The sequence below is a fragment of the Ambystoma mexicanum genome, chromosome 13, assembly GCF_040938575.1.
Source record: "Ambystoma mexicanum isolate Mex_15411 chromosome 13, UKY_AmexF1_1, whole genome shotgun sequence".
Taxonomy (NCBI): domain Eukaryota; kingdom Metazoa; phylum Chordata; class Amphibia; order Caudata; family Ambystomatidae; genus Ambystoma; species Ambystoma mexicanum.
The window spans coordinates 358,794,834-358,804,836 of NC_090938.1; the positions used below are offsets into that span (position 1 = coordinate 358,794,834).

The following is a 10,003-nucleotide window of genomic DNA, read 5'->3' on the forward strand; positions in this document are numbered from 1 at the left end:
GCGGTCAGGGTAGCAGACATATAGAACAATTGGGTGGGTTCGCTTCCGAACTGGATGCACAGGAGCAGGAGAGAATGGCTGTTGGCGATGTATGCAACTTGCTCTGCGTGAACACATCTACCGACCCCTTCCCCTACACACACGGGCACATACACACACACACACACACATAGCCATTGGAGCTATGCAGAGCTAATCAGAAAGATTGGTAATCATTAGAACATGAAAGATATGTGTTCATTTTTTATTAAACTTGTGGACTCCCGCAGAAACGGAGGGACTCACATCTCTAATTGAGGCTTGCTTACCTCTATACAAATGTGTTTGCTGGCTGTCTTTCTTCAACTGGTATGTGCGGTTGTGTCTGTCTTTGTCTTTCAACACGCCTGGCACGTTTACATTATCAAAGAGATGATTGTATGGAGATGGGGAACACCCCTCCGTTGCATTGTGAACTTGAACAGTCTTTTCACCAAAGCAGCTACATGCGACATTGCAAGGTTTTTGTCAGTCTTTGCCTGAAAACATTAGGCCTTCCTCTCGAACTCTATTTCACTCCTTCTGTGGAAGACTTCAATTATGAGGATGCATCCCGTCATAAAAGGTTCTCTGTAGATGGTGCAACTCTGGCTTCTCTTCCCCGTGCTTTTTGAAAATAATCCGCCCGAGGCCCTGATGAGGTTTGAACTCATGACCCCTGGTTTACGAGACCAGTGCTCTGCCACTGAGCTACAAGGCCACCTGCTGCTTGCTCACAGCCAACAACAGAAAGTGCAAAGAAACCATGGTTTTTACCTAGGTAGATCTCCAGGTATATGAATTTCTGGTTGTGTAAAAATGGCTGTATATCTCTGCATGTGTTCAGTACGTCATCATACATCTGATTTGCGAAAGCGTGTGTGCTTATGTTGGTGATACATTGTCGGTATGCGTTTGAGTATGTACTTTTACGGGTATGTATGTATTGAGTAGGATGCTGAACAGGTTCATGAGTTTAGATAGCAGGTCAGAATGATGGCAAAAGGAACATGTAAAAGGCAGACAACTAAAAGAAAAAAGAATTTGGGATGTAAGCTTGGGAGTTTACTAACTGCGCTGATTTTGGCTCCTATAATAGTAAAGAATGGAAACCTACGAGGAAAGTCTTTGACTAATTTCATTCTCCGCCTGCACCAATGAACTTATTTTTACATCTCTATTTCCATATCTGTACTCATTCCTGTCTTTCACAGGGAGGTTGAAAGACTTTGGTCTATGTTTAAATGCAGACTATAAAGAAAAAATACGACGAACCACGCGTGCAGAGCACAATGGATTAGCAGTCCATCGCCTTAACCACTCGGCCACCTCGTCTGTTTGGGAACGGTGCTCGAATCCCATGCTTAAAGAAGAGATAAAACAATGGTGGTGCAAAGTCAGTGAAAAATAGATCATGTTTGTCATAATAGAAACAAGATCGTTGACTCGTTCTTCCTTACCCGGCCATTGATAGATAAACACATCAAGTTGAAGTTCAGAAAAATATAACAAGAGCTCCTGGAGGGTTCACAACACTAATCCAGAGGAAGGTGCTTGAGCTTCCGTATGGCACACCATTAGTAGTAAAACCAGCATAACGCAAGCTCCAGTTTCCCAGTGTTTGGCATCATTCAACGTTTCCAGCCAAGATCAAAGTTCAGATGCTGCTGCTTCCTGTGATGTCATTGAATTTAAATAGTGAGTGATGGCAATAACCCTTTTCCAATTAAATTTTGCCACATCAACGTCCCTGAAAATAGAGAAAGGCGTGCAACCCAGAACCGCTGTACTGTTCAATAGAGTAAGGGCTTCACCGTGATCATCTGCATCTGTCATCACAAAATTATCAAGGTCTTTTTCTTGAAGAAATTAGGTCCAGAAAGCCGACCTTCCCCACAGACTATTCAGACACCTTGCGCTTGTGGCTTTGTTATAGGCCCGAATCCATTGGTAAAAGGTTGCACAGGTACAATGTGCAATATCAGTTCCTATTCAACAATGTTCAAGAAAATTACCATTTGGAGGCCCTGATGAGGATCGAACTCACGACCCCTGGTTTACAAGACCAGTGCTCTGCCACTGAGCTACAGAGCCCCTCAGGTTACGACGCATAACAGCAACACAACGAGCACACAACATGATGTTTACTGGGTAGACATATTTGAAGGGTGTGTGAGAATGTATGTATATGATTGTGATTTGACCTGTTTTTTTCTGGCCGATTTTTTGAGGAGCAGCTAATTTGTGCGTATTCCGTGCAATTTTAGGGTGACTAATGAGGAGATGTGATGCGTGAAAGTTGAAAAAAACATGTACATGGCAGCAGAGAGACAATATGGATATTACCTTTGCTTTTTTAAATTTCTATCCGGATTCTGGCTCAAAGGGTAGTCAAGCACAGCAGATTGCATTCCTGCCAGTAACACGACAACCTTGTTTGTGTCCTTCTTAATCAACTAACATGCATATTTTCACTTTTGTCTGTATGTTCTTTGAAAGCCAATGGCAATGGTGCTTAGAGCAATGCAGATGTTTAAAAAAGATTTCAAAAGTTAAAATCGACAAAGGTGGGATTCGAAACCACGCGTGTACAGCAGATTAGCAGTCCATCGCCTTAACCACTCGGCCACCTCGTCTACAGGGATTATGTTAGGCATTCAAGTCTTTACAGGTAATAACACAAACATCTTCAAAATAGAACCACAATGCGTTCCTTGTTGAGGTACATCCAGCCGTTTGCAGGAAAACTGCCTCACTTGCTGTTGAGAAAAAATCATCAAAGTCCTGGGGTGTTTATAGGCATCGCCAAGATGACATTGGGAGGTGTTTCAATTGACACGTGTTGAATATGAGGAAGAGCATCATGCTGGCTCCAGTGGCACTGCCTGCAGCATGACAAAAATGTAGAAGGGACATTTGACTGCACCATTGGCTGAACATCAGTGGCAAAGTGTATATCAGGCTAAAAGGTAAGCTCCAGTGGCACAATATGGGCACTACAAGGCACCCATAATTTGGTGTCAGCTAAAAAGACAATGCCAGAGCTTGTGGGTGCTTTTGTACACTTGTGTGTGTGTTTGTGGGTGTAGTTTCATGTCGAAAACCAAAACACAGCAGCTCCAGTGGCGCAATCGGTTAGCGCGCGGTACTTATACAGCAGTACATGCAGTGAGCAATGCCGAGGTTGTGAGTTCAAGCCTCACCTGGAGCAACTTTGGAACTTTTTACTAATTCACCTCAAAACTGAATTATTGAACCAATAAATGTTCTGGACATTTTTTGGTTCACCTCAAGGTTTCCTTGATTGTCAGTTAATGTTGTATGACAGCTCCTCTGCCTTTTAGACATGGAATACTCATTGCAAGTTATTTATGGGGTGTTTGCGCTTTAAATACAGCTACGGAGGGTTTTTGAAAATAGAACAGAAAATAAAAAATGTCAACTGTTATTATACTCCATTTTCTGCTGAGCACCACTTACGGAAGACATTTGTAAAGGTAGAAAAAGGGTTACTGGAGTAGGATCCAGGAGACAATATCAACTTACAAAGAATAATGTTGTCTATTTACTGCATTATCGCCTTTGAAGCAAACCTCTGAGAATAAATACCCTTTCACTAATCAGGCAGTCACTTTGATAAAATCAAGCAGAACAAGGATGCTGATAGGAACTCGCCTCATTTGCATATGGGCTAGGGCTTCTGGGAGCCATGAGAATTAGGAGTTGAAGGTTTTGCAGATCGAGATTGCTAAAGGGCTGGGCATTTGCACAGACCTCTCCATGCCTGATTGGTGCCGAAGGTTAGTTGCAAGTGGTCCCCTGCTCACCCTACCTTACACAGGGCCATGCCCAGTTAGGCCCCTCAGGGCTAGGCCCGGCAGGGCTAAGCCCGGCGTTCGTCAGGCATTCGTCAGGCGAAGTGCCTGGACCCCTGCTCATCATACCTCAGAATCTGGTCTAGCTATTGCAGACATGGGGAATGGTGCTTATATCCCATTGACAGCGCCCACAAGCTGCATACTAATAGCCAATGATGTGTGAATGCGGTCAGGGTAGCAGACATATAGAACAATTGGGTGGGTTCGCTTCCGAACTGGATGCACAGGAGCAGGAGAGAATGGCTGTTGGCGATGTATGCAACTTGCTCTGCGTGAACACATCTACCGACCCCTTCCCCTACACACACGGGCACATACACACACACACACACACACATAGCCATTGGAGCTATGCAGAGCTAATCAGAAAGATTGGTAATCATTAGAACATGAAAGATATGTGTTCATTTTTTATTAAACTTGTGGACTCCCGCAGAAACGGAGGGACTCACATCTCTAATTGAGGCTTGCTTACCTCTATACAAATGTGTTTGCTGGCTGTCTTTCTTCAACTGGTATGTGCGGTTGTGTCTGTCTTTGTCTTTCAACACGCCTGGCACGTTTACATTATCAAAGAGATGATTGTATGGAGATGGGGAACACCCCTCCGTTGCATTGTGAACTTGAACAGTCTTTTCACCAAAGCAGCTACATGCGACATTGCAAGGTTTTTGTCAGTCTTTGCCTGAAAACATTAGGCCTTCCTCTCGAACTCTATTTCACTCCTTCTGTGGAAGACTTCAATTATGAGGATGCATCCCGTCATAAAAGGTTCTCTGTAGATGGTGCAACTCTGGCTTCTCTTCCCCGTGCTTTTTGAAAATAATCCGCCCGAGGCCCTGATGAGGTTTGAACTCATGACCCCTGGTTTACGAGACCAGTGCTCTGCCACTGAGCTACAAGGCCACCTGCTGCTTGCTCACAGCCAACAACAGAAAGTGCAAAGAAACCATGGTTTTTACCTAGGTAGATCTCCAGGTATATGAATTTCTGGTTGTGTAAAAATGGCTGTATATCTCTGCATGTGTTCAGTACGTCATCATACATCTGATTTGCGAAAGCGTGTGTGCTTATGTTGGTGATACATTGTCGGTATGCGTTTGAGTATGTACTTTTACGGGTATGTATGTATTGAGTAGGATGCTGAACAGGTTCATGAGTTTAGATAGCAGGTCAGAATGATGGCAAAAGGAACATGTAAAAGGCAGACAACTAAAAGAAAAAAGAATTTGGGATGTAAGCTTGGGAGTTTACTAACCGCGCTGATTTTGGCTCCTATAATAGTAAAGAATGGAAACCTACGAGGAAAGTCTTTGACTAATTTCATTCTCCGCCTGCACCAATGAACTTATTTTTACATCTCTATTTCCATATCTGTACTCATTCCTGTCTTTCACAGGGAGGTTGAAAGACTTTGGTCTATGTTTAAATGCAGACTATAAAGAAAAAATATGACGAAGGTGGGATTCGAACCCACGCGTGCAGAGCACAATGGATTAGCAGTCCATCGCCTTAACCACTCGGCCACCTCGTCTGTTTGGGAACGGTGCTCGAATCCCATGCTTAAAGAAGAGATAAAACAATGGTGGTGCAAAGTCAGTGAAAAATAGATCATGTTTGTCATAATAGAAACAAGATCGTTGACTCGTTCTTCCTTACCCGGCCATTGATAGATAAACACATCAAGTTGAAGTTCAGAAAAATATAACAAGAGCTCCTGGAGGGTTCACAACACTAATCCAGAGGAAGGTGCTTGAGCTTCCGTATGGCACACCATTAGTAGTAAAACCAGCATAACGCAAGCTCCAGTTTCCCAGTGTTTGGCATCATTCAACGTTTCCAGCCAAGATCAAAGTTCAGATGCTGCTGCTTCCTGTGATGTCATTGAATTTAAATAGTGAGTGATGGCAATAACCCTTTTCCAATTAAATTTTGCCACATCAACGTCCCTGAAAATAGAGAAAGGCGTGCAACCCAGAACCGCTGTACTGTTCAATAGAGTAAGGGCTTCACCGTGATCATCTGCATCTGTCATCACAAAATTATCAAGGTCTTTTTCTTGAAGAAATTAGGTCCAGAAAGCCGACCTTCCCCACAGACTATTCAGACACCTTGCGCTTGTGGCTTTGTTATAGGCCCGAATCCATTGGTAAAAGGTTGCACAGGTACAATGTGCAATATCAGTTCCTATTCAACAATGTTCAAGAAAATTACCATTTGGAGGCCCTGATGAGGATCGAACTCACGACCCCTGGTTTCCAAGACCAGTGCTCTGCCACTGAGCTACAGAGCCCCTCAGGTTACGATGCATAACAGCAACACAACGAGCACACAACATGATGTTTACTGGGTAGACATATTTGAAGGGTGTGTGAGAATGTATGTATATGATTGTGATTTGACCTGTTTTTTTCTGGCCGATTTTTTGAGGAGCAGCTAATTTGTGCGTATTCCGTGCAATTTTAGGGTGACTAATGAGGAGATGTGATGCGTGAAAGTTGAAAAAAACATGTACATGGCAGCAGAGAGACAATATGGATATTACCTTTGCTTTTTTAAATTTCTATCCGGATTCTGGCTCAAAGGGTAGTCAAGCACAGCAGATTGCATTCCTGCCAGTAACACGACAACCTTGTTTGTGTCCTTCTTAATCAACTAACATGCATATTTTCACTTTTGTCTGTATGTTCTTTGAAAGCCAATGGCAATGGTGCTTAGAGCAATGCAGATGTTTAAAAAAGATTTCAAAAGTTAAAATCGACAAAGGTGGGATTCGAAACCACGCGTGTACAGCAGATTAGCAGTCCATCGCCTTAACCACTCGGCCACCTCGTCTACAGGGATTATGTTAGGCATTCAAGTCTTTACAGGTAATAACACAAACATCTTCAAAATAGAACCACAATGCGTTCCTTGTTGAGGTACATCCAGCCGTTTGCAGGAAAACTGCCTCACTTGCTGTTGAGAAAAATTCATCAAAGTCCTGGGGTGTTTATAGGCATCGCCAAGATGACATTGGGAGGTGTTTCAATTGATACGTGTTGAATATGAGGAAGAGCATCATGCTGGCTCCAGTGGCACTGCCTGCAGCATGACAAAAATGTAGAAGGGACATTTGACTGCACCATTGGCTGAACATCAGTGGCAAAGTGTATATCAGGCTAAAAGGTAAGCTCCAGTGGCACAATATGGGCACTACAAGGCACCCATAATTTGGTGTCAGCTAAAAAGACAATGCCAGAGCTTGTGGGTGCTTTTGTACACTTGTGTGTGTGTTTGTGGGTGTAGTTTCATGTCGAAAACCAAAACACAGCAGCTCCAGTGGCGCAATCGGTTAGCGCGCGGTACTTATACAGCAGTACATGCAGTGAGCAATGCCGAGGTTGTGAGTTCAAGCCTCACCTGGAGCAACTTTGGAACTTTTTACTAATTCACCTCAAAACTGAATTATTGAACCAATAAATGTTCTGGACATTTTTTGGTTCACCTCAAGGTTTCCTTGATTGTCAGTTAATGTTGTATGACAGCCTCTCTGCCTTTTAGACATGGAATACTCATTGCAAGTTATTTATGGGGTGTTTGCGCTTTAAATACAGCTACGGAGGGTTTTTGAAAATAGAACAGAAAATAAAAAATGTCAACTGTTATTATACTCCATTTTCTGCTGAGCACCACTTACGGAAGACATTTGTAAAGGTAGAAAAAGGGTTACTGGAGTAGGATCCAGGAGACAATATCAACTTACAAAGAATAATGTTGTCTATTTACTGCATTATCGCCTTTGAAGCAAACCTCTGAGAATAAATACCCTTTCACTAATCAGGCAGTCACTTTGATAAAATCAAGCAGAACAAGGATGCTGATAGGAACTCGCCTCATTTGCATATGGGCTAGGGCTTCTGGGAGCCATGAGAATTAGGAGTTGAAGGTTTTGCAGATCGAGATTGCTAAAGGGCTGGGCATATGCACAGACCTCTCCATGCCTGATTGGTGCCGAAGGTTAGTTGCAAGTGGTCCCCTGCTCACCCTACCTTACACAGGGCCATGCCCAGTTAGGCCCCTCAGGGCTAGGCCCGGCAGGGCTAAGCCCGGCGTTCGTCAGGCGAAGTGCCTGGACCCCTGCTCATCATACCTCAGAATCTGGTCTAGCTATTGCAGACATGGGGAATGGTGCTTATATCCCATTGACAGCGCCCACAAGCTGCATACTAATAGCCAATGATGTGTGAATGCGGTCAGGGTAGCAGACATATAGAACAATTGGGTGGGTTCGCTTCCGAACTGGATGCACAGGAGCAGGAGAGAATGGCTGTTGGCGATGTATGCAACTTGCTCTGCGTGAACACATCTACCGACCCCTTCCCCTACACACACGGGCACACACATACACGTTTTACCTACCTTGTGGGGACTATGTGTGGATACCTACCTTGTGGGGACTAAACCTTCCCAAAGTTCTAGAAATGGGCTAATAGCAGAACTATGTTCAGAAAAAATTCATAATACAGGATCTAACTTCATATTTGCAAAAATGCTTATTTTTTACTCGCGTGTACGGTACCATCTTTGTGGGGACTTGAACGCGTGTTACCATCCTTGTGGGGACTTACTTTATTATTCCTATTTGGGATGGATTGCACCATAAGCAAATGGACAATGCTTACTTTATAGTACTCCATATACATTATACAATTGTATTTCTACATGTGAGCATTATAGCTATGACAACATATGGATTTTGATGGTTTGGCATTTCCCATAAGATGTTTAATGTGCATGTGAAACTTAAAAAGGCACTTAGTTTCTGCCATTAAACACTATAATAAACACTCAAAAGGTTTCCGAAAAGAAAACTGCAACAGAGGAGATGACTTGATTGACCCAGGCTGACACACTGTGGCCAACAAGGAATAAAGAATTCAAATTTAAATTTAATTCTTTCACAGACATGATCTTCCCTGCTAACTCATATCTGCTCTTTAGAAATGGTGGAATGGAAATGGTGTTGCTTTCTTCTTTTGGAATGTGTATAATAATAGTGGAGTTAACTTTCATATAGGGGTCATGTTTGATTATGGAAAAGTTACATTTTCCACAGAGATCGGGTGCGATAATCATGATAATGTCCCCACAGAGAGAGTGTGTACTTGCAATCATGTTGAGGTCCCCACAGAGATGGTGTGTGATTACAATAATGATAAGGTCCCCATAGAGATGGTGTGTGATTAGGACTATACTCAAGTCCCCACAGAGACGGTGTGTAATTATGATGATGTTAAGCACTTGGGCATTAGCCGCTCTATAAATCTAAATATAATACAAGAAATACAAATACCAAATATGGTCCCCACAGATATGGTAAGTGATTATGATAACCCTAAAGTCCCCACAGAGATGGTGTGTGATTACAATGATGATAAGGTCCCCATAGAGATGGTGTGTGATAAGGACTATACTCAAGTCCCCACAGAGACAGTGTGTAATTAGGAGGATGTTAAGTGCTTGGGCATTAGCTGCTACACACACACACATTTTACCTACCTTGTGAGGACTATGTGCGGAAACCTACCTTGTGGGAGCTAACCCTTCCCAATGTTATACAAATGGGCTAATAGCAGAATTATGTTCAGAAAAAATTCATAACACAGGAAATTCATATTTGCAAAAATGCTTATTTTTTCTCACATTTATGCACCATCTTTGCGGGGACTTTAACGTGTGTTACCATCTTTGTGGGGGCTTACTTCATTATTCTCATTTGGGATGGAGGGCATCATAAGCAAATGTAAACATGCTCACTTTATAGTACTAAGTATACATTATACCATTTTATATCTACATGTGAGTATCTGCCTGCATTATGGGTATCACAACAGATGGATTCAGTTGGTTTTGCATTTCCCATAAGATGTTAATTTGCATTTGAAACTTAAAAAAGCACTTGGTCTCTGGCATTAAAGACTATTATAAACGTTAAAAATGTTCCAGAAAAAGAGAACTGTGACACAAGAGATGACTTGATTGACCCAGGCTCACACACTCTGGCAAAAAAGGAATCATGAATTTAGATTCAGATTTCGTTCTTTCACAGACATCATCTTCCCTGC

General features: G+C 42.7%; 7 non-coding genes across 7 annotated transcripts; 2 read left to right on the top strand and 5 right to left on the bottom strand.

Moving 5' to 3' along the window:
- Positions 1–667: 667 nt before the first annotated feature.
- On the bottom strand, positions 668–739 carry TRNAT-CGU (transfer RNA threonine (anticodon CGU)). The gene has a single exon. It is a non-coding gene; the product is annotated as a tRNA-Thr (tRNA).
- A 1,301-nt stretch (positions 740–2,040) lies between these two features.
- TRNAT-UGU (transfer RNA threonine (anticodon UGU)) lies at positions 2,041–2,112 on the bottom strand. Its single transcript has one exon. It is a non-coding gene; the product is annotated as a tRNA-Thr (tRNA).
- Positions 2,113–3,134: 1,022 nt separating this feature from the next.
- On the top strand, positions 3,135–3,229 carry TRNAI-UAU (transfer RNA isoleucine (anticodon UAU)). Its single transcript has 2 exons — positions 3,135–3,172; positions 3,194–3,229. It is a non-coding gene; the product is annotated as a tRNA-Ile (tRNA).
- Positions 3,230–4,730: 1,501 nt separating this feature from the next.
- On the bottom strand, positions 4,731–4,802 carry TRNAT-CGU (transfer RNA threonine (anticodon CGU)). Its single transcript has one exon. It is a non-coding gene; the product is annotated as a tRNA-Thr (tRNA).
- A 546-nt stretch (positions 4,803–5,348) lies between these two features.
- TRNAS-GCU (transfer RNA serine (anticodon GCU)) lies at positions 5,349–5,430 on the bottom strand. Its single transcript has one exon. It is a non-coding gene; the product is annotated as a tRNA-Ser (tRNA).
- Positions 5,431–6,117: 687 nt separating this feature from the next.
- On the bottom strand, positions 6,118–6,189 carry TRNAP-UGG (transfer RNA proline (anticodon UGG)). Its single transcript has one exon. It is a non-coding gene; the product is annotated as a tRNA-Pro (tRNA).
- Positions 6,190–7,211: 1,022 nt separating this feature from the next.
- Positions 7,212–7,306, top strand: TRNAI-UAU (transfer RNA isoleucine (anticodon UAU)). Its single transcript has 2 exons — positions 7,212–7,249; positions 7,271–7,306. It is a non-coding gene; the product is annotated as a tRNA-Ile (tRNA).
- Positions 7,307–10,003: the final 2,697 nt, after the last annotated feature.